General features: G+C 45.4%; 1 protein-coding gene across 3 annotated transcripts in view; it reads right to left on the reverse strand.

The window, feature by feature from the left end:
• Positions 1-24,951, reverse strand: part of PKIG (cAMP-dependent protein kinase inhibitor gamma) — a 158,125-nt gene that overhangs the window by 69,984 nt on the left and 63,190 nt on the right. Inside the window, exon 1 of one of the 3 annotated variants that reach the window (XM_073607580.1) lies at positions 14,540-14,691. The exons of 1 other annotated variant lie outside the window; for it this stretch is intronic. The gene's annotated coding sequence lies outside the window, so the exon portion shown is untranslated. Of the gene's footprint in view, positions 1-14,103; positions 14,444-14,539; positions 14,692-24,951 lie in introns of those variants that run through there. One more of the 3 variants, XM_073607581.1, reaches the window with a different exon arrangement.

A 24,951-nucleotide genomic window follows, 5' to 3' on the forward strand; every position in this document is an offset into this window, starting at 1 on the left:
TTTGTCAAAGCTTAAAGAGAGAGTCCACCCAAAAAAAAAAAATATTAAAAGCCAGCAGCTACAAATACTGCAGCTGCTGACTTTTAATACATGGCCACTTACCTGTCCCAGGGTCCAGCGATGTCGGCAGCCGACGCCGATAAATCGCTCGACTCTCGGCAGCTGCCGCCGCCATCCTAGGTGAGGGAATCAGGAAGTGAAGCGTTGCGGCTTAACTTCCCGGTTCCCTACTGCGCATGCGCGAGTCGCGCTGCGTGTCGTAACTGGTCCCTGCTATCTCCTGGGACCTGTGTGTTTCCCAGGAGACAGCGCGGAGGGACAGGAAGAGGCATAGACTCCCGTGGGAGTCTATGCCGGAAGTGGGTGCAAATACCTGTCTTAGACCCCCCTCCCCCCTGAAAGGTGCCAAATGTGACACCGGAGGCGGGGAGGGTTCCGAAAAGCGGAAGTTCCATTTTTGTGTGGAACTCCGCTTTAATTTAACAATCTGAAGTTAGAAGTGGACTGGCCATCATGCAGAGCCACATTAGATTTTTCACTCTCCGGTTTTAGTAAATCAACCCAACTGTGCCCTACAATCAGTGACAAGCCTTCCAACTTTCATCCGTTGATGTGGAGGACGAAGGATCAGCCAGGATCCACTCTTCTCCTCATGGTCCTAGAAGACGACGAACCATGACCGCCCGTGGAAGGGCTTACTTGGCTTGGTCCTTCCTCATGCACACACAAACTTTCCCGGAAAGGCTGCACAGCGCACACCGGGTCAGTGTCTTCCGCTGCTCACACTTTCAGCAGCTCCCTTGTGGCAGTGAGATGTGCGGATCTCGGGGGCTGCTGGGAGATGAACTTGCGGACTGCCACTTAATGGGAGAACAGTACAGGCAGCAGGGGCTCTGCACTGGCAGGAAGGAGGAGAAGGGGGAGAGAGAACATAGCCCACACTGTCTCCAGGCTCTCTCCTCCTCGCTCCCATCACTGGGCTGACAGGAGTAGTGATGTCACTGTCACTACTCCTGTCAGCGGACATGCCCTTCCCCCTAGTTTCGGCCCTGCAGGTGGCATGTACAAAATGCAGGGTCAGTCATGGGGGGGTAAGATCTATCCCCATTGGCCCATTGCTTTCAATGCATGGCCTGTTCTTTTTGGGTGGCTGGACCTATATTACGGTAGGGGCCTGGAGCTGCACCTCCAATAGCCCCTGTGTTAATCAAGCCAGTGCTAGACTACAGAAGTAGAATAGGTAAAGTGTAGTCACATGATTTACAAACCATAGAGAAAAGCTGCTAATAGAAAACCTGTAGACTCTTTATTTATAACCCAACTAAAGTCACAGAAAGATGCTCAGAAAGAGAGATACTGTACTAACAACCTGCATTTTCACAGGCTTACCTTTATTTTGCAGTGATAGCAGTTGCGCATAGTGCAGTACAATAGGCACCAGTGTCTGACCATGCTGTCCAGTATGCTACGTAATCTAAGAGTCAGACCAGTCCCTTTCCCAGCACTGCATACACCTGGGATGACGGGTAGCATCTACTCAGTCAACTAAGCCAGCATAGAGCACTGGAGTGGACCAGAGTGCACCAGGGTCTGATCACACTCGACTCTACAGTACTCTTGGTAATCTAAGAATTTGACCATACTGTCTAGGGTTTTCTGTAATCGAATAGACCTGGTCAGCCATGCCCCTTTCTGACAGAGCCAGTGGACACCTGAGATGACTGGTGTGGCCTCTACTCAGCTTTGCCAGCACAGAGCACTGGAGAGGACCAGAGTGCACCAGGGTCTGATCACACTGTCCAGTGCTCTCTATAATCTAAGAGACCTGGAGAGGCATGCCCCTTTCTTCTCCAGCACTGTGGATACCTGAGATGACCGGTGTGACCTTTACTCAGACAGCCTGCATAGAGCACTGGAGAGGACCAGAAGGCACCAGAGTCTAATAACACTTTCCTATGCCCCTGTCTTCTCCAGCACTGTGGATACCTGAGATGACCGGTGTGACCTTTACTCAGACAGCCAGCATAGAGCACTGGAGAGGACCGGAAGGCACCAGTCTAATAACACTTTCCAATGCCCCTTTCTTCTCCAGCACTGTGGATACCTGAGATGACCGGCGTGACCTTTACTCAGACAGCCAGCATAGAGCACTGGAGAGGACCAGAAGGCACCAGAGTCTAATAACACTTTCCAATGCCCCTTTCTTCTCCAGCACTGTGGACACTTTAGATGGGAGGTGAGGCCTTTACTCGACAGTCAGCAGAGTGGAAGTAACAATTGCATTTCCACTAACAGACAAAACAATATATATTTTGAGGTATTTCTAAATGTTTTTTTTTTTTAAACATCTGAACAAGGCTGTATGTAGAATAAAAAGGAGGCTTTTAAAATGTAAGACTCTGAAAATAATTTCTTATGGACAAAGGGAAGAGTTGGGGTAATCCGCCAGATGTAGGAGATGGTAAAACTATTGAAAAGTTATATTTTACAAATGATATCATTCTAATTCTTAGACCTTGGAACCTGTGTCAGTCCCTGAAAATTCGGGACAGGTGGCGGCGCTGATCTCTGACGGACAACCCCTATGAACACAGGTCAGCATACAATATCCACCGAGTGTTTCCTGGACCAAGGAAATTATGTTCAGCTGTTCCACAACCCACAACCGATCCATGCCAAAGAGTCCTACATCAATTATCTTAGTGGTGGAAACATCTGCTGCAGGAAGCTAATCTGATACACTGTAACCTCCCATGATGCCTTGCTAAAGCAGCTGCTGGGTGTAGAGAGAGGGATGACCATGTTTTAACCCCTTCGGTGCCAGCCTCCAGAGAGCGACAACTGCGTGATTTAAAACATTTGCTTTGTTGTCTACACATAAAAATGTTACATTTTTTCATTGTTAGATTTCATTTACAGCTTTATCGATGCCCCCTCTAGTGGCTATCTGTATGAAAGACAGTGCAATCAGCACTGACAGTGCAATCTGTTACAACATCAGATAAAATGGCATTGCGAGCCAACTGGAAAGGCATTTTGTTAACAAAACAACGTTTCAAGATCTCTGCGATTGCCACTGTAACATTCACTCCTTATACATTGCCCTTTAAAAAGGGACACCATTATCCAAATGCTGCAGGTTTTTTAAAATACAGTATATACACAGAACACCTTATAACAGGGGTGTCAAACTGGCGGCCCTCCAGCTGTTGTGGAACTACAAGTTCCATCATGCATCTGCCTGTGGGAGCCATGCTTGTAACAGTCAGCCTTGCAATGCCTCATGGGATTTGTAGTTACGCAACAGCTGGAGGACCGCCAGTTTGACACCTGTGCCTTATAAGGTCGGCTACATTGATTATATACACTCACTGGCTACTTTATTAGGTACACCTGTTCAAATGCTTGGTAACACAAATTGCTAATCAGCCAATCACATGGCAGCAAGTCAATGCATTTAGGCATCTAGACATGGTGAAGACGACTTGCCGACGTTCAAACCGAGCATCTGAATGAGAATTTAAGTGATTTTGAACGTGGCATGGTTGTTGGTGCCAGATGGGCTAGTCTGAGTTTTTCAAAAACTGCTGATCTACTGGGATGTTCACGCACAACCATCTTTCTGGTTTACAGAGAATAGTCAGAAAAAGAGTAAATATCCAGTGATATCCAGTTGTGTCGACGAAAATGCATTGTTGAGGTCAGAGAGCAGGCAGACTGGTTCAACATGATAAAAAAAGGCAACAGTAACTCAAATAACCACTCCTTACAACCAAGGTATGCAGAATACCGTCTCTGAATGCACAACACATCGAACCTTGAAGCAGATTGGCTACAGCAGCAGAAGACCACACCGGGTGGCACTCCTGTCAGCTAAGAACAGAAAACTGAGGCTACAATTGGCACAGGCTCACCAAAATTGGACAACAGAAGATTGGAAAAACGTTCCCTGGTCTGATGAGTCTCAAATTCAACTGCGACATTCAGATCGTAGGGTCAGAATTTGTCGTAAACATGAAAGCATGGATCCATCCTGCCTCAATGGTTCAGGTTGGTGGTGGTGGTGGTGTAATGGTGTGGGGGTATTTTCTTGGCACACTTTGGGCCCCTTAGTACCTATTGAGCATTGTTTAAATGCCACGGCCTACCTGAGTATTGTTGCTGACCATGTTCATCCCTTTAGGACTACGGTGTCCCCATCTTCTGATGGCTCCTTCCAGCAGGATAATGTACCATGCCACAAACCTCAAATCATCTCACCACTGGTTTCTTGAACATGACAATAAAGTCACTGTACTCCAATGGCCTTCACAGTCACCAGATCTCAATCCAATAGAGCACCTTTGGGATGTGGTGGAACGGGAGATTCGCATCATGGATGTGCAGCCGACAAATCTGCAGCAACTGCGTGATATAATCAAGTCAATATGGACCAAAATCTCTGAGGAATGTTTCCAACACCTTGTTGAATCTATACTACGAAGAATTTAGGCAGTTCTGCTGAAGGCAACCCGGTACTAGCAAGGTGTACCTAATAAAGTGGTCAGTAAGTGTTGATGTAAACTTATGAGAGCAAAAAGAATGCCTCCAACTTTCCGTTCCCTCTGCCCACCCTTCTGTTTCTGAGATACAATCTTGCTTCAAGGCTGCTGTAAAACCAGAAGAGCTCCCTGCTGTTTTTCTAATCGAATTAGAACCATCTATCACAAAAAGGACAGAGCTGAGACCTGTGGAAAACAAAAGCTGCAGATTCTGTATATCTTCCCCTCCCCTCTACACAGCTCAGTCAGACATAACCACAGCACATTGTAATCGTGTGTGGTACAGTATATAAGCTATACATGGATGAGAACATGAAAGCCCCCATAGATCTCAGATCTGTAGATGAAGGTGCTCCAGAAGGAACATGGAAGCTCCCATAGATCTCAGATCTGTAGATGAAGGTGCTCCAGAAGGAACATGAAAGCCCCCATAGATATCAGATCTGTAGATGAAGGTGCTCCAGAAGGAACATAAAAACGCCCCCATAGATCTCAGATCTGTAGATGAAGGTGCTCCAGAAGGAACATGAAAGCCCCATAGATCTCAGATCTGTAGATGAAGGTGCTCCAGAAGGAACATGGAAGCCCCCATAGATCTCAGATCTGTAGATGAAGGTGCTCCAGAAGGAACATGAAAGCCCCCATAGATCTCAGATCTGTAGATGAAGGTGCTCCAGAAGGAACATGAAAGCCCCCATAGATCTCAGATCTGTAGATGAAGGTGCTCCAGAAGGAACAAGAAAGCCCACATAGATCTCAGATCTGTAGATGAAGGTGCTCCAGAAGGAACATGAAAGCCCCATAGATCTCAGATCTGTAGATGAAGGTGCTCCAGAATGAACATGAAAGCCCCCATAGATCTCAGATCTGTAGATGAAGGTGCTCCAGAAGGAACATGAAAGCCCCCATAGATCTCAGATCTGTAGATGAAGGTGCTCCAGAAGGAACAAGAAAGCCCACATAGATCTCAGATCTGTAGATGAAGGTGCTCCAGAAGGAACATGAAAGCCCCATAGATCTCAGATCTGTAGATGAAGGTGCTCCAGAATGAACATGGAAGCCCCCATAGATCTCAGATCTGTAGATGAAGGTGCTCCAGAAGGAACATGAAAGCCCCCATAGATCTCAGATCTGTAGATGAAGGTGCTCCAGAAGGAACATAAAAACGCCCCCATAGATCTCAGATCTGTAGATGAAGGTGCTCCAGAAGGAACATGAAAGCCCCCATAGATCTCAGATCTGTAGATGAAGGTGCTCCAGAAGGAACATAAAAACGCCCCCATAGATCTCAGATCTGTAGATGAAGGTGCTCCAGAAGGAACATGAAAGCCCCCATAGATCTCAGATCTGTAGATGAAGGTGCTCCAGAAGGAACATGGAAGCCTCCATAGATCTCAGATCTGTAGATGAAGGTGCTCCAGAAGGAACATGAAAGCCCCCATAGATCTCAGATCTGTAGCTGAAGGTGCTCCAGTAGCCATGTGTGTTGATTTGCTCTGCTTATAAAATAATGATTGGGCCAGAGGTCAGCGCTCTGTCAACAACACATGCTCTGCTCTCAGAATAGCTCAGCCACTTGTAATACAAGATAAGGGGACTGTGTCCCCAACCGTATCTCATTGAGAATGAAGCAGCTCTGTCTGGCGCCGGTTAAAAAAAAAAAAGAAAAAGGACATGTGGATACTGAAATAACCAAAGCATCATGATAACCTGGGTAATTCCGAAATCCTTTTGTTTTTTCATTTGTTTTACTTGCAAGAAGTTGGGAAGATGCGGGACCTCAGACAGCTGAAGCAGAGGTAAGTACTGTGTACTTTAGTTTAGTGAACCTTTCCATCCACCAAGCGTGTAAAACATAATGGTACCTTCATAATCCATTCATCGGCTATTTCAAACATTTTTCCTCTAGCCCCTTAAAGCAGATCTTCACCTGTTTTTTATTTTTTACCCCCGCTTACCGAGTGGTCTGTTGTGCACATTTCAGATACTCACCCACCCAGAGGATCCAGTGTTATCCTGCTGACATCCTCTTGACTTCTGCCACCGCTAGGTCCTACACCACCATGTTGCTTGTGATGTCATCGAGAGGCCTACCAGCTCTTCCGGGTTTAGCCGGGGTGCCTCCCTTCCTCCTTTCTGAATGAAGGGCTATGCCTCCTGGGATATGTGACATGCATATCCCAGGAGGCACAGTGAGCACTCTGCACAGCATTGCCTAGGAGGGTGACATATAGGGGGGGGGGGAGCGGAGACAGAACAAAAAAGAGGAGAGCAGTTTATGTAGCAAGAGGTAGGAGGGGTGGATTGGAGGGAAGTTCCCTCATAGAGGGACATTCTGTGGTTTAAAAGCGCCCATAGATGGCTCAAAATTCATCTGACCCCTGCTGAACTGGCCAAGATTTGAGTCATGGGTGATCGGCTTGCAGTGGATGGAAGTTATTGTTTTGGAGAAACCCTCAGCAGCATTGTTTTTTTACAGCATCAGCGGCTGATCACTGATGCATCTGATTGGACGCCTTCACTGTTCAGCCAACAATTTTCCACCCAGCTCCTTTGATTTTTCAATTGAAGATTGACCACCTGGGTGGTTCCAACAGGGCTATCCACATCTCGAATTTCAGCTGATTCAGCAGTAGTCCAATTCAATTTGAGCCCTGTATGTCCAACCTTATACTGTCTGGCAACAACTAAACCTTCACCTCTTGCCAGTCCTCTGGCCATTGACGCACTGACTGTTACAGGTGGGGCAAACATATCTGGGCTGTGACTGACAGCCTGGCTTCACCTTCCTTATGTGTGAGTGGCAAGATGGTGGCCCTCAATGAGTGAACAACAGTAATATTTGAACTACTCAAAAATCGGATGTTCTACAGCCCCAGACGTCAGAGTATATGAGGACTACTTCAAAGATAATTAATTGAATGCAGAAGAAATAAACTCAAGGTGCTTATGTGAAAGTAGCCTAAATGTAACCAAATAATTGTCAGTTCCTGGCACTTAGCATGAAGCCCTCAGCCTCGTCTGACTTGGAGCTATGGAATGGCCTGTTGGCACCCAATGCAACCAACGGGTGCACTTCAGTGGCTTTCTGTTGGCTGCAGAAGCCAGGGAAGTAACTTGAGCCTCAACTGGAGATCGGTCAACCACAACAGGCTAATGTTATTTGGGCCTGTTTCTGAAGAATCCCTTTTAGGCCAGTTCAGTACTTCATAATTGCACATTTTATCCAGAAACAGATAACAGAGAAATAAAGATAAGGAAACATGTAATGAGGTAACAGATAAGGAAACTTGTGATGAGGTAACATGCAAATGATGTGTTCAAACCACAATATGGGCCCCCGGTGGCGACACTTTAATTGCTGACCCACGACTACAGCCGTATTTATTATTCCAGCTGCCGGGAGGCATTGTCCTGACTAATGCCTCTTGTCATTGTAATGTGGGGAAAGATCAGTCAGTGAATGGACCGCAGCACTAAAATGTTATTATTACCCAGCTGATGACAAATTATGGTGAGGGGGGAGGTGAGGACAGGCCACTTCCTGGAGATCTTCTATGGCTCCGTCCCAAAACCACACTTTACAGGAGAATTTAACTTTATGATATTTGTGACCACAGTGCACAACGCAACATCAGAAGATCATTGTAGAGAACTTACAGCCCTTTCTCTGGAAAAAAAAAAAAAAAGCTGACGTTGCATGGAGTAGCTGGGTCTACGTCAGAATCACAGTGGAATATAAATTGCTAAGATGTATATGAACTTCACTCGTCTGTGGATCGAGAATAAAAAAAAAACATGCGAATTAGTAAATCTATCCAGGACAACCAACTTTCCCCCCATAAGGCCTAGTCATGGCAAGAGACATTCTTCAATGTCTGTAGGTATCTTCAGTCCTCTCAGCTGCTCTCTGAGTTGGATACATAAGATAAAGATAATGTGAGATATATATATATATATATACACACACACACACACACACACACACACACACACACACACACACACACACACACACACACACACACACACACACACACACACACACACACACACACACACACACACACCTGCCTTTATATGCACATGAACTTTAATGGCATCCCAGTCTTATGCCCCGTACACACGGTCGGATTTTCCGATGGAAAATGTCCGATCGGAGCGTGTTGTCGGAAATTCCGACCGTGTGTGGGCTCCATCGGACATTTTCCATCGGAGTTTCCGACACACAAAGTTGGAGAGCAGGAGATAAAATTTTCCGACAACCAAATCCGTTGTCGGAAATTCCGATCGTGTGTACACAAATCCGACGCACAAAGTGCCACGCATGCTCAGAATAAATAAAGAGATGAAAGCTACTGGCCACTGCCCCGTTTATAGTCCTGACGTACGTGTTTTACGTCACCGCGTTCAGAACGATCGGATTTTCCGACAACTTTGTGCGACCGTGTGTAGACAAAACAAGTTTGAGCCAACATCCGTCGGAAAAAATCCTAGGATTTTGTTGTCGGAATGTCCGAACAAAGTCCGACCGTGTGTACGCCCTATTAGTCCGTAAGGTCCAATATTGGGTTGGCCCACCCTTAGCAGCTATAACAGCTTCAACTCTTCTGGGAAGGCTGTCCACAAGGTTTAGGAGTGTGTCTATGGAAACGTTTGACCATTCTTCCAGAAGCACATTTGAGAAGTCAGGCACTGATGTTGGCTTGGCTCACAGTCTCCGCTCTAATTCATCCCAAAGGTTTTTTATCAGGTTGAGGTCAGGACTCTGTGCAGGTCAGTCAATTTGCTCCACCCCAAACTCGCTCATCCATGTCTTTATGGGCCTTGCTTTGTGCACTGGTGCGTAGTCATGTTGGAACAGGAAGGGGCCATCCCCAAACTCTTCCCACAAAGTTAGGAGCATGAAATTGTCCAAAATGTCTTGGTATGCTGACGCCTTAAGAGTTCCCTTCACTGGAACTAAGGAGCCAAGCCCAACCCATGAAAAACAACCCCACACCATAACACCCCATGCCACCAAATGATTTGGACCAGTGCACAAAGCAAGACATGGACGAGTGAGTTTGGGGTGTACTTCCAAATGCAATACAGCTCTCAGTGGCTAAGCAGTCAATCACTAGGCATGTCACATGGGCAACATGCCCAGCGACATGCAAATGAGGAACAAAGAGTATGGTCATTATTTGAATGGGATCTTTGGTGGCTCAGCAGGGGGATCAGGGGGATGGACAGGAAGGTTATTCTACGCAACAGACAAAGCCATTTACTTTAAATGGAACCTGTACAGTGGGATACATATAGACTGCCATCACTGAGTCATCAGTATGAAACCAGCATGCGGCCAGTGAAGTTAAACTGAAATAAAAATTCCTGTATAACACTACCCTCGCAGGGACCGCTTGGTAATTTGGGTTCTCTGTTCTGCGCCTCGACTCCAAGAAAAACCTTAGCCCCTCTGACACACCTGACTGAATGAAAGTTATTGCAAGCACTTCTAAGAAAACAAGTATAGATACCTTTAACTGGGTTGTGAATTAGTACCAGGAAATAGACACAAGACCATATGATGGTAAATTAAATCAATGTATTAGTAAGGGTTAGAAAAATATTATGGTTTGAGCATAAATAAGCATACAGAAGGTAGGTTTAGACATAGTTCACTAGCCAGTATAATCACCATGCCAAGGTAACTTAGAATGCAGTTCTGTACCACTAGACTGGAATCAACACATAAATCAGCAAAGTCAACATTAAACAGTGCATATAAGCACTTTAACTTGTCTAGAGTGCACTCTAGGAGAATGACTAGAATATGGTGCAATGTCCTCTTAAACAGTAGGTAAAGGTCTCTGTGTAGCAGCTGTAAAGGGACAGTCTTTAGTCCTAACTCAGCCAGCTAGCATTGGGGCCCAGTTGTACCGTTGGTGCACATGACAATAATCCCAATCAATATTGCAGGCAGCAATAAGAATACTAAATGGCTGTATGGTCAATTCCTAAAGGGCTTAGTCTTTCTAGCAGCATATAGTAAATCCCCATAGCAGCAGTTCACCAGTCCCAGAGATTTGCAGCTCACCAGTCCCAGCGATGTTGCAGCTCACCATCCAGTTACACACAGCGATTGGTCCACTCTCTGCTCTGCACCCTGGTGACTCTGGCTGTCAGGACATTTGGATCTAGCACTCGAGATCCTGCTTAGGCTGCCCTTATGCAGCAGTGATGATGCACACTGGACAGCAATGTGCGCTCTCCAGGCACCCTCATGGCAAGACAGAAGCTATTCAATCTCCAGCCTGAGAAATAAAGCGCTTTTCTCCACCTAGCTCCCACTAGGAACTGTAGTTCGATGGTCAATAAAAGTCCATAGCATTCCTGAACTTCAATTCCCACATTCCATGGTGGCCAGTATAGAGGTCTCTATAAATTCTTTAGGCATGTCTGCTCCCCCTACTGGCTGGAGGCAGGCAATGTTGCTAGGTCCAGTATGAACAGTTCAGTGAACACAGAGAGCAGCTGCAGCCAGTGTTTCTCTCACTATCGTTCTTAGCCAAGCACCTGGCTATACCTGATTTGTTCACCCGTGCCCGGTTAGTGGCTCTGAAAGAACTGAAGCCAATGGATCAACATGACAGCCAGAGAGGAGTTGCTAGCAATGGCAGCTGGTGTATTTCTATCAACACATTTTCTTTGGGCATGCAGAGCTGCAAATCTAGTAACATATGCCCCCTGATGTGAAGTATTATATATCTACTGAAATGACTGCCAATTTACAGCCCTGACAGCTCAAATTCCATCAGATGTCAGCAGACATGGACTGTGTGTACCAGGGATACTGAGGATGCCCACCAGGCTTTCCTTCTCTACATTGCGCTTCACTCAGCTGCTGCCCATCACTGTGACACATGGATAGGGCATGGCACAGATGCCTTACTGGGCTGCTGCCCATCACTGTGACACATGGATAGGACACGGCACAGATGCCTTACTGGGCTGCTGCCCATCACTGTGACACATGGATAGGACACGGCACAGATGCCTTACTGGGCTGCTGCCCATCACTGTGACACATGGATAGGACACGGCACAGATGCCTTACTGGGCTGCTGCCCATCACTGTGACACATGGATAGGGCATGGCACAGATGCCTTACTGGGCTGCTGCCCATCACTGTGACACATGGATAGGACACGGCACAGATGCCTTACTGGGCTGCTGTCCATCACTGTGACACATGGATAGGGCTCGGCACAGATCATAGGTTGGACTTGATGGACTTGTGTCTTTTTTCAACCTCACCTACTATGTAACTATGTAACTAGGGCACGGCACAGATTTGTTTTTGCTGAAACATCCAATTTTTTACAAGCTTGCTATTCATAAATTGGTAGCTAGAGGGGGTTCTCATTAGCTCAATGCAATCACTATGTATCTCTATTAACTGCTGATAAATACAGCTATATTATGATAATTGATTAAAATGTGGCAAATATTTGTTGCTAGCAGTGCTTTAGTAATATAAACTCACCAGTCAGGGTGCGATTAGTTTGAGGTTAGGGGTCAGTTACTATTCTTTTTTTCCAAGGTAGAATAAATGAATGTAGCAAACACGATGAACATACACTGAAATAAACATATTGTTGACTAAAATTGGTGTGCCAAAGTTTTTGGAACTGAAACAGGCACAGAAATTCCAGGAGGCTGCATATAAACGCTCCGGGCTCCCCGACAACCAGTACAAACCCATATCGATTTTGGGTGGAGTTGGTTGTGCTGGCGTCTTAGAACTCCAGTGCAGCTGGATTCAGCAAACCACACTAGAACCCCAGCCTGTTTCTAACTTGGCTGCTGAAGAACAAATCCTTAAATTCCTTGTCTGGGGGCCAAACACAATAGACTAGACCATTTACAGGCTTATTTCATATGGTGGTGTACAGATTGTGTGAAAGTGCAGTAACCCCTAGCAACCAATCAGCAACCATCATTATGACTACTTGACCAATGAGAGGTGAAAGATTATTTGCTGCCAAGTGCTCATGGCACGTCCTCACTGCTCGCTGCACAATGAATCAATTGTCATGGAACTACAAACGCCAGCAAGGAGCCTGACAACTTATTCATTGTCATGGAACTACAAATCCCAGCAAGGAGCAGGGTGGATTTGAATTAAATCAAGACAATTTAAATCACTCAAGGCTTGATTTAAATCATAATTTTTAAAGAGCAACTGTCATCTCTGTCCCGCAGCGGCTCCTCCTCTGACCCGCTGTGGACTCACCGACAGTCCCATTCACTTTAATGGGACGGCTGGTGATGCGGCACAACAGGGTGAGGGACGCGGCGGCAGCAGGTGAGTGGATGCCCGCTAACAGGCACTGCCTTGATGGATCTGAAATGACAGGTGCTCTTTAAATGTAAAGACTTATTCTTTCTGGAAGAATCTTTAATTACATTTTTACAGCTGGCCCTTCCTCCTCATACATAGAGCTGATGCATTTCTCTTCAAACAATCATACAGTTTGTAGTGTACATAGATTTGCAAAACAATGGGATAAAGCAATATTCCTGAACTTTGTTTTATCTGATGGTTACTGTGAAATTGTGTGAATGCATTGCCGCACTGCATGGTATCTCAGCTTGCAGAGCTTGGATTAATTGAATGAGATTACCAAAAATGTAAATATTGCAGAATATACAGCCTCGTGCTACAGAACTAAGCTCCATTTCATGCTGAATAAACTAAATTATAGTTGTATCTTAAATAGAAAACTATCTTTAGATAGATTTTTATTACAAAAGCATTTTATCAAACTAAATTTGATAAAAATAAAAAAAAAATCCAATTTAAAAAAAAAAAATTCAGATTTTTTTTTTTGTAAATAGTCAATTTTTATCCACCCTGGCAAGAGGAGCCTGACAAGTCCTCAACTGTCCTGGAACTACAAACCCCAGCAAGGAGCCTTCTGATTCCTACTGTATTAAAATGTATTGTATTTGTACTGTCTACTCTTAAGTTGCAAAGCGCTACGTAAACCGTTGGCGCTATATAAATCCTGTATAATAATAATATCAACTGTCGTGGAACTAAAAACCCCAGCAAGGAGCTGGACAAGGTATCAACTGTCATGAAACTATAAACCCCAGCAAGGAGCATGACAACTAATCAATTGTCATAGAACTACAAACCCCAGCAAGGGGCATGGGAACATATCAGTTGTCATGGAATTACAAACCCCAGCAAGGAGCATGACAACATATCAACCCTTATGGAACTACAAACCCCAGCAAGGAGCATACATGACAACATATCAACTGTCATAGGATGAAAAAACAAAGCAAGGAGCCTGACAAGTCCTCAAATGTCCTGGAACTACAAACCCCAGCAAAGAGCCTGACAACTCATCAATTGTCATGGAACTACAAATCGCAGCCAGGCAAGTTGTGCATCCATAAGCTGTGATCCACATATCCCAGGCGTAACATGCAAACCACAAATATGCCAAATATTATAGATCCCTGGATATACAAATCCCAGAAAATGGGGGCGTCCTGTTCACATACCAGAGAACGGTTCTGATTCTTCACGGATCCAACTACAAATCCCAGCATGCTTCAGGGTAGGAGCACTATAAATCAAGAACATACTGTGATTCTCCAACCATGGCTGAACTACAAGTCCCAGCATACAGGGTGGCTGCTCAGTGATCAGTGTCACTGATCAACATTGGAATAAGACTTTTCCATGCACTGAGCCTTTAGATGTCAGCCTATCAAAAATCAGGAGAAGAGGCAGGACAGGGATGGGTGACATCTGACTGATAGCTGATGGTGATCATGTGCCAACCTTGCAGATCAGTGCCCGTCCTAAGGGTATCAGGGGCTCTTGCCAGTGCCAGGAAAGTCTACAGAACCTCACAAAGTTCATGAACTCCAAATCTGAAGAGAAGAGACAGACAAGGAAGGATACCATCTGGTGCCCTGTGGCCTCTGTACTCACCCCTGGAGCTGGCACAGTCACTGGGTAAACTTTGCAGGAAGACAGGAGCCAGGGCCACAGTGCTGGGGACCCAGCGGCCAGCAGACTTGTAATGCTGGGCTCTGGCTGCAGTGGGTGGATCCCTTCATCTGTTGTAATCCAATACCAGAGTCAGTGATGTCACCCAGCCACTTACTCAGCCTGCACAAAGGATTCCTTCTCTGCTTTGTTCACATGCTATAGTCACCTCTCTGGACACATTTCCAGGAACCTGCCCTGTGTGATGTGGGGATTAGATGGCGTTCCTTTCACTCCCTACAATACATAACAAGGCAAGGCGCTACACGCTGACTATTATTGGCCATCCCTGCGGCCCTCCGGCTCTAGGGAAACCACAAGCCTTGGTGTTCATGAACAAAAGCTGGGATCTGTAGTCCTCCAGCAGGTGCAACCCTCAGGACACCCAACAACAGTCTGATGGAACTGTGCCAATTTCACATCTGCTGACATGTAATCCTGGTGGCACTGTCCAGCTTCCAGTTCTTCTGACATTTGGCTGACAACCATCCCTGACAGCCAGGGACAATCCTGGTGGCACTGTCATGCTTCCAGTCCTTCTAATACTTAGATGACAACTATCTGATACCCAGGAACAGTCCTGGTAGCACTGTCCTGCTTCCAGTCCATCTTATACAGTACTTGGATGACAACCATCTTTGACAGCCAAGGACAACCCTGGTGGCACTGTCCTATGTCCAGTCCTTCTAATATTTGATGACAACTATCTGATACTCAGGAACAGTCCTGGTAGCACTATTCTGCTTCCAGTCGATCTTATACAGTACTTGGATGACAACCATCTTTGACAGCCAGGGACAATCCTGGTGGCACTGTCCTGCTTCCAGTCCTTCTAATACTTAGATGACAACTATCTGATACCCAGGAACAGTCCTGGTAGCACTGTCCTGCTTCCAGTCCATCTTATACAGTACTTGGATGACAACCATCTGTCCTACGTCCTGTGCTTTTTATACTTAGATGACAACTATTTGTGATACCCAGGGACAATCCTGATGGCACTGTCCTGATTTCCAGTTATTCTGACACTTAGATGACAACAGCCATATCTGACAGCCAGGGACAATCCTAGTGGCACAGTCCTGCTTCCAGTTCTTCCTATACTTAGATGACAACCCTCCCTGATAGCCAGGGACAATCCTGGTGGCACTGACCTGCTTTCAGTCCTTCTTATAATTAGATGTCAACTATCTCTGACAGCCAGGGACAATCCGTGTGGCACTGTCCTTCTTCCAGTCCTTCCTATACTTAGATGATAACCCTCCCTGATAGCCAGGGACAATCATGGTGGCACTGTCATTCTTCCAGTCCTTCTTATACTTAGATGGCAACTATCCCTTACAGCCAAGGACAATCCTAGTGGCACAGTCCTGATTTCCAGTTATTCTCACACTTAGCTGACAACCATCTTTAACAGCCAGGTACAATCCAGGTGGCACAGTTCTGCTTCCAGTTCTTCTGATACGTAGATGACAACCATCTATGACAGCCAGGAACAATCCTGAGGGCACTGTCCTGCTTTCAGTCCTTCCTATACTTAGCCGACAACCATCCTTGATAGCCAGGGATAATCCTAGTGGCACAGGCCTGCTTCCAGTTCTTCTGACACTTAGATGACAATCATCCCTGGCACAGGGCTGGCTTTAGATCAAATGGGCCCCAGGCCCCAATCAAGTCAGGGCTACCATGGCTGGAATATTGCAGACCCTCTGAGACAACCAAGTTCATACGGTACAAATTCCCATGCATCTTCCCATTTTTAACTTTCCAAAAAGCTACAACTTTTAGCAAAGTTTCACTGGTAGCCAGCACAATCTTGGTGGCACTGTCCTGCTTCCAGTCCTTCCGACACATAGCTGATAACCATCCTGATAGCCAGGGACAATCTTGGTGGCATTGTACCACTTGCAGTTCTTTTGACACATAGCTGATAACATTCCCTGATAGCCAGCACAATCTTAGTGGTACTGTCCTGCTTTCAGTTCTTCTGACACATAGCTGATAACATTCCTTGATAGCCACCCAAAGTGGCCAATTTTCCCCATCTACATACTGCTCACAAGGGCTTTTACAGCACAACTCTGGTCAATACTATTTTATATGTTTTGGCATGGTCTGATGGTTTTAACCATCCTCAATGACCTCAGAGACATCCTGAATGGGCTATGCTAGAAGTTGAATTTTCAAATCTGCCTTCTACCAAACATCTACTAGGAGGCCAGTGACACCATGATGCTGCCACTTTATGGATATTCCATTTTGAAATACGGATAATGTGCTCCAAAGAGTGGAACCAGCATGTTCAGCGCTCAGGCCTGGCTGTAAAAAAAATGACGGGGGGGTTGGGTGAGAAACTGCACCAGGGACACTGACCGTCGTAATGGACAGTTAAAAGATCGGAAGCTGCCTTTAAGTCTTTCACGTTACAATAAAAGTTTTTTTTTGTAAAGTCCAATTTTAAAAGATCTCACATGAGCAGTATTGTTTGCATTCAGCATAGATTTTCGGTGTTGTATCTTGGCGCAGGGAATTTTCCATGTGACATATGCTATGTGTTGAACTCAGTCCATGTTAATTCACCTGCTTCCCACAGCCGCAACCAAAAGGAAGTTGGAGACAGCTGGGAGAATTCCCGGAGGAGTAACTGGAGAGGGGTCACTGGATCTGGCAGACATGGTGGATGAAAGGACTCAGCGAGTTCACTGCTGACGACACACCTCCGCACACAGATCCTGCTGAATGATGACTTCCACTCTGCTATGGAAAGTTCACACATCCAAGGGTGTTTCGAGATTTCTCCTAGAGCAACAGGTTCACAGAAAGGACTGAGTACTAAAAATCCAGCAATACCTAATCAAAAAGCTAAAATGTAAGCAATACCTTTCATTGGCCAACTAGATTTCGGGGTGCCAGATCACATAAACACCTATTACCCTCAGCCACGGTCACATGATAGAGTGTTTTTTTTTCATTACAAATTCTCTTTATTAAGATTTTTATGTTATAGCGATACGAAACACAACTTACTCTACTGGTAACCCCTTGCTCAAGCCCACACCAAAAAGGAGTACCTCTGAGGATCACATCGTCCTAAGTAATGTTGTACTTTCCCTCATAAACCAATCAACCAATTATGGGCATGCGTAAGCATGGCTGCCAAATAATAAGTATGAAAATTCAGGCAGGCTAAGCCTCCCCGTGTCCAAGGTCTGCGCAGTAGCTTTTTACTGAATCTAGCTGGGTGGGATTGCCACAAAAATTAGGTTATTGCCTACAAAAAGGTCTTTGGATCCAAACTGGAGAAGGTCGTAAACTATACAGCAGGACTGGGAGAATTTTCATTTTTATCAAGTTAATTTTGTGATTTATTTAAGTTAATTCAGTAATGATGGGAGAGGAGACCAGGCTTTCAGTCTCTGCCTGCTCTACTGTAAGGCCCCATTCACACCTGAGCGTAGCGTTTTCAGGCAGAAAGGCGCGCAATTTTTGCCATGATTTTGTACAGGTCAAAAGGTCACCAATGTAAAAAGCAGAAAAACGCCCAAATCTGCCTATAACAAAAGTTCCAGAACTTGTTTGAGCGTCAGGTGTTTTGGAGCTTCTGGCTTCAGGCGTTTTAGAGTGGAGATGTGAACCATCTCCATAGAGAATAATTGATTTTTTTTCCCCTCCAGAATTTTGGAGCTTCAGGCTTCAAGCTACAAAACGCTCAGGTGTGAATGGGGCCTAATGATGGGACCAGACTGAGTTTACCAAAATCCTTAACATTCGGTGAGATATTAACTCCTAAATATCTAATAGTATTTGCCCACTGTAAGGGTATGTTGGGATCAGCCAGCACCCTCACACCAGGGTCTATCGGGAGGATGAGTGATTTATTCCAATTGGTATGGAGGCCTGAGATGTTGAGTGTTTTTTAAATTTTACACCCAGAATATTTTTAGGTACTTAATGAAAGATTATGGTCTAAATTTTTACTTTCCTGCTATCTATGGCTACATGGTACTACACTTCAATGCAATCAAAAATCTGTAAGAACAACTTGTACCTCTTGTAATACGTAATCTATGAAGGGATATGTCACTCTTTGTTCACATAGATGGTGGTGGCAGGAGAACGTCCAGCAGCCCAGAAGCTTCAGCCTTTATTGGACAGGCTTCTAGAGAAGTCATTGAAATGAATAAATAGGTTAAGACTCTTCAGATCCTGATGTTCAGGGGCAACTGACAGGTGTTGAACACACTTACTATGTTTCCATCTGGCGCTCTTGTAACCAGAGGTGGGGGACTCGAGTCACATGACTTGACTCGAGTCAGACTCGAGTCACCTGTTTGAGGACTTGCGACTTGCTTGACAAAATTAAATAAATGACTCGACTTGACTTTGACTTGTCACTAATGACTTGCGACTTGACTTTGACTTGGGCTATTTGACTTGCAATGACTTGGCACCACCAGTGCTGTGTCTTGGCCTAGACAAAAGCTGCCCCCCCCACAAAAGAAAGCTCCCCCCAAGTCCCGGCTTGAGGTAGATCAGTATTTTGACTTAATTTGTGACTTGACCAAAATAAATGACTTGACTTGACTTGACTTGCTTGACTTCTAGCAGGGTCTCGACTTGACTTGCTTGCTTTTCGCCACAGTAACTTGGGACTTGCTTGTGACTTGAAGGTTAAGACTTGAGACTTGCTTGTGACTTGCACATGTGTGACTTACTCCCATCAATGCTTGTAACCAAGGCCTTAAAGGGCAACTACAGTTAAAAGCCGAAATTAAGTAAATGTGATACCAGTGTAGAACCCCCCTAGTTTGCTAGTTAGGTGAATTTAGTAAGCTCCCCGGTAGGCAGAGGAGCAGGGGTTAATTGTGTTTAGAGGCTGTGCAGTGCTTCACAGGTTGTGGCTCTGTTATCTCCCCCTCTATTCTGGACCTCACTGCAGGTTTCCAGAACATAGTGGGTGGGGTCAGAGGCTGCAGCCTGAATATTCATGAAACTTCCACCAGGCGCAGAAGGTGTGGAAGCAACCCATAAATATACTGATGCCTGATAGTCTTGGAGCAGAGTCCAGGGTCCAGTCATCTAGAGGGACCCCTGTGCTGGGGGCTCTGCCCTTGGGGCAGAGAGGAGAAGAAGCAGAGAGAGAAGATGAACAAGAGAGCTCCAGCAATATACCTAGCGAAGGTTTTAGCTAAGCCTAGCTGCAGACTCACAGCCAAGTCAGAAGCAGCCTGTTCAGCAGAGGCCAAGATAGCAGCTATCTGGATCCTGGGAGGTTCCTAAGGAACTGAGCAACAAACCAACTATCAATCCTAAGGGAGGTAGAGGACAGTGGAGTGCAATACCTCATGTCTGGGTCAGAGTGTAGCTCAAGTGCAGTGCAAGACAGCCAGGAGCACACCAATTCTCCAACCCCATGACTAGAGCAGACAGGTGTAATGCAATACAGCCAGGGGCTGTGTCTTTAATAAAAGTTTTTTGGAACTGTTTTTACCTTTTTGTTTTGCACTACTACTCCCAGAGCTGTGCAATACAACTTGCATCCAGAATTAGAGCAACCAGGGGACTTAGCAGGTCCTTAACTGTTTGTACATAGCTCCAGAGTGTTTCTTCATTTGGGGTATCTCATGCACCCCCATTCCCCATCCAAGTTAATCAATCCTAAAATAAACACCAAAAAACCTCCTAGACTGTTTATTGAGGCACCTGGAAGCGTGTGAAAATGCTGTTTGCCTGGCTGTGGGTGCTGCAAGTGGGAAAAAGGCCCAATGACCAGCAGCTTCATCAGGGGTAGTGCTACACTAGTAAGTGCAAGTAAGACACGTAGTGACACACTGAAGGTGAAAGCACTTTTCACAGCTTTCTGCCACTACCAGAACATTGTCTTGTACCTGCTCTAGCAAAGTCACCACAGTGAGGCCCACCCTTAACTGCCCTGCAATGCCACCTCTGCCAAAAGGATTGGACAGATGTCTTTTATACACATAACGAGTTGTCGTTAGGAGTAACTTCTTACATTGACAGGACTAATCTGTGTACCACATGAGCACATACTGTAGCCAGTCTGTGGGAGCCAGAATTATTGTTGGTTGGTAGGGGATCAAATACTTATTTTACTGAACTGCAAGTCAATTTATAACATTTGTATCATGTGTTTTTTTAGTTGATATTCTGTCTCTTTCATTTAAAATACACCTATGATAAAAAAATTATAGACCCTTCATTTGTTTGTAAGTGGGCAAACTTACAAAACTTGCAGGTGATCAAATACTTATTTTCGCCACTGTAGGTGCATAGGCACAGGAAGGAATTCCTTTCCTGGAACTAGCACTAGATTTAGCACTACTGGGTGTTGTCTACCTCCATGAAACAGGTTCCACAGCTCGCTCCAGTCACCCTGTAGACCTATATTTCGTAGGTCAGCTGCAGGAGCTGTCTTGGCTTGCTGGGACATTGTGCAGACCTGCAGGCCTGTGTTCCTAAGCACAGCTCTCTCCAGGTCTCTATTTTTATCTCCTTGTATGCCTTTGGGATCATTTTTCAGAGTGTCACTTGTATACAGATTATGCCTCTGCTTTGCATCTGTGGGACCCGTCATATGTCCACACAAAGCTTCAGCACAACTTAACAGACAGCTGGCCTGTTATCAACACAAGAGCTGCCTGTGCTCCCAATGCCACCAATCCATTTCCAGCTCTACTGCTCCATCTGTCAGAATTGGTGACTGTGGGCAGGCTCACTTTAATTAAATGTGTACTTTCATTATTATCTAGTAAAGTTCCTAAAGTAGAACTCCAACTTCCTTACTAACTTTATCCTATAAAGCAGAACAGACTGGAGACTTTGCAGTTAGCACTCCCAGTCTGCTATGTAGTTGTAGGACGTCTCCACTGAGTACAGATGTTCCTTGCGGCTACTGGGCTTCTCTACAGGCAGTGGCGTCGCTAGGGGGTGGCTACTGGGGCTATAGCCCCGAGTCTCTTACCTAGGGTTGGCTCCAAGCTCCATCTGCTTAGCTGGTGGCCGGGGGAGGAACATGATTAGTTAATGTTATCAGGCACAAGTTCTTATCTATAATCAGCAGTTCTGACAATTTAATCATTGTCCCGATGTCCACTTTTGTACCAATCTGCCGGGCAATGTAATTGTCGGGAACCGCAGCCCCCCCCCTCTCTCTGAGGACCCTGACGTAAGGGGGGGCTCTCTGGGGACCCTGATGTAATGAGGGGGGCTCTGATGTAAGTGGGGATCCACACTCAGATATGTAACAATTATATATATGTGTGTGTGTGTATGCCCGCCCAAGCGTATGACTTTCTTCACTTCGCTGCTATGGGCTCTAGCCCCAGATCTTTTGTAGACCTAGCAACGCCTCTGTCTACAAGTAACAATGTTCACTGTAAGGGCTCGTTCACACCATACGTGCATGAAAACTGATGGGAAAACCATGCAGAGTTCATATGCAGAGACATCAGTTTCCATGCACGTTGACATCAGTTTTCATGTGCATCACTTATGTGCCCTATTCACACCAATGTTGATGTCAGGTCAGTTTTTTTCCTGTACAGAAAACTACAGTATCTCACAAAAGTGAGTACACCCCTCAAATTTTTGTAAATATTTTATTATATCTTTTCATGTGACAACACTGAGGAAATGACAATTTGCTACAATGTAAAGTAGTGAGTGTACAGCTTGTATAACAGTGTCAATTTTCTGTCCCCTCAAAATAACTCAACACACAGCCATTAATGTTTAAACCGCTGGCAACAAAAGTGAGTGCATCCCTAAGTGAAAATGTCCAAATTGGGCCCAATTAGCCATTTTCCTTCCCCGGTGTCATGTGACTCATTAGTGTTACAAGGTTTCAGGTGTGAATGGGGAGCAGGTGTGTTAAATTTGGTGTTATCGCTCTCACTCTCTCATACTGGTCACTGGAAGTTCAACATGTCAACATGGCAACTCATAGCAAAGAACTCTCTCAAAAAAAAGAATTGTTGCTCTACATAAAGATGGCCTAGGCTATAAGAAGATTGCCAAGAACCCTGAAACTGAGCTGTAGCACGATGGCCAAGACCATACAGCGGTTTAACAGAACAGGTTCCACTCAGAACACTCCTCGCCATGGTCCACCAAAGAAGCTCAGAGTCATATCCAGAGGTTGTCTTTGGGAAATAGACGTATGAGTGCTGCCGGCATTGCTGCAGAGGGTGAAGGGGTGGGGGGTCAGCCTGTCAGTGCTCAGACCATATGCTGCACACTGCATCAAATTGGTCTGCATGGCTGTCGTCCCAGAAGGAAGCCTCTTCTAAAGATGATGCACAAGAAAGCCTGCAAACAGTTTGCTGAAGGCAAGCAGACTAAGCACATGGATTCATGGAACCATGTCCTGTGGTCTGATGAGACCAAGATAAACTTATTTGGTTCAGATGGTGTCCAGCGTGTGTGGCGGCAACCAGGTGAGGAGTACAAAGACAAGTGTGTCTTACCTACAGTCAAGCATGGTGGTGGGAGTGTCATGGTCTGGGGCTGCATGAGTGCTGCTGGCACTGGGGAGCTACAGTTCATTGAGGGAACCATGAATGCCAACATGTACTGTGACATACTGAAGCAGAGTATGATCCCCTCCCTTCAGAGACCGGGCCTCAGGACAGTATTCTAACATGATAACGACCCCAAACACACATCCAAGACATCCACTTGCTAAAGAAGCTGAGGGTAAAGGTGATGGACTGGCCAAGCATGTCTCCAGACCTAAACCCTATTGAGCATCTGTGGGGCATCCTCAAATGGAAGGTGGAGGGGCGCAAGGTCTCTAACATCCACCAGCTCTGTGATGTCATCATGGAGGAGTGGAAGAGGACTCCGGTGGCAACCAGTGAAGCTCTGCACAAGAGGGTTAAGACAGTGCTGGAAAATAATGGTGGCCACACAAAATATTGGTACTTTGGGCCCAATTTGGCCATTTTCACTTAGGGGTGTACTCACTTTTGTTGCCAGCGGTTTAGACATTAATGGCTGTGTGTTGAGTTATTTTGAGGGGACAGCAAATTTACACTGTTATACAAGCTGTACACTCACTACTTTACATTGTAGCAAAGTGTCATTTCTTCAGTGTTGTCACATGAAAAGATATAATAAAATATTTACAAAAATGTGAGGGGTGTACTAACTTGCAGTCACTTTTTTTTCTGTACATACATGTTGCAAACTCCTGCGCAAAAAAAAGTACACACGATGTGGTGTGAACAGGGCAGATAGAGAACAATTGCTTGCAGAATGCGTGCAGAAAAATTGCTGCCTCTGCACCATAGTGCATTTGCTTAGGTGCCTGCGGGTATAATTGCATCCTTTAATGTTGCCGTTTGTACATTGCAGGACAGGTTTGCTTTAAAAATAACCTGTGCTTTACCATGGGAAACAAAACCAGTTTCTTTAACAGCTTCCCCTCTCCAGCAGCACTCGCCTTCCTTGTACGCCTCTATTAAGCTGCTTTAAGTAAACAGAAATGTATGGTACATCTCAGTATGGGGGAGCATGTGACATTTATTTGCCCTGCAGGATACCCTAAGCATGGTAGATTGTTTTTTTTTAAAACTAGGGTATAAACCGTGTTGCACTGATACTATATTGTCAAAAGTATTGGGACGTCTGCCTTACAAGCACATGAACTTTAATGGCATCCCAGTCTTATGCCCCGATGGAAAATGTGTGATAGGACCTTGTTGTCGGAAATACACCGTGTGTGGGCTCCATCACACATTTTCCATCGGATTTTCCGACACACAAAGTTTGAGAGCAGGATATAAAATTTTCCGACAACAAAATCCGTTGTCGGAAATTCCAATCGTGTGTACACAAATCCGACGCACAAAGTGCCACGCATGCTCAGAATAAATAAAGAGATGAAAACTATTGGCCACTGCCCCGTTTATAGTCCCGACGTACGTGTTTTACGTCACCGCGTTCAGAATGATTGGATTTTCCGACAACTTTGTGTGACTGTGTGTATGCAAGACAAGTTTGAGCCAACATCCGTCGGAAAAAATCCTAGGATTTTGTTGTCGGAATGTCCGAACAAAGTCCGACCGTGTGTACGGGGCATTAGTCCGTAGAGTTCAATATTGAGTTGGCCGACCCTTTGCAGCTATAACAGCTTCAACTCTTCTGGGAAGGCTGTCCACAAGGTTTAGGAGTGTGTCTATGGGAATGTTTGACCATTCTTCCAGAAGCGCATTTGTGAGGTCAGGCAATGATGTTGGACAAGAAGGCCTGGCTCACAGTCTCCGCTCCAATTCATCCCAAAGGTGTTTTATTGGGTTGAGGCCAGTCAAGTTCATCCACTCCAAACTTGCTCA

The sequence above is a fragment of the Aquarana catesbeiana genome, linkage group LG12, assembly GCF_042186555.1.
Source record: "Aquarana catesbeiana isolate 2022-GZ linkage group LG12, ASM4218655v1, whole genome shotgun sequence".
In the NCBI taxonomy this organism is placed as follows: Eukaryota; Metazoa; Chordata; class Amphibia; order Anura; family Ranidae; genus Aquarana; species Aquarana catesbeiana.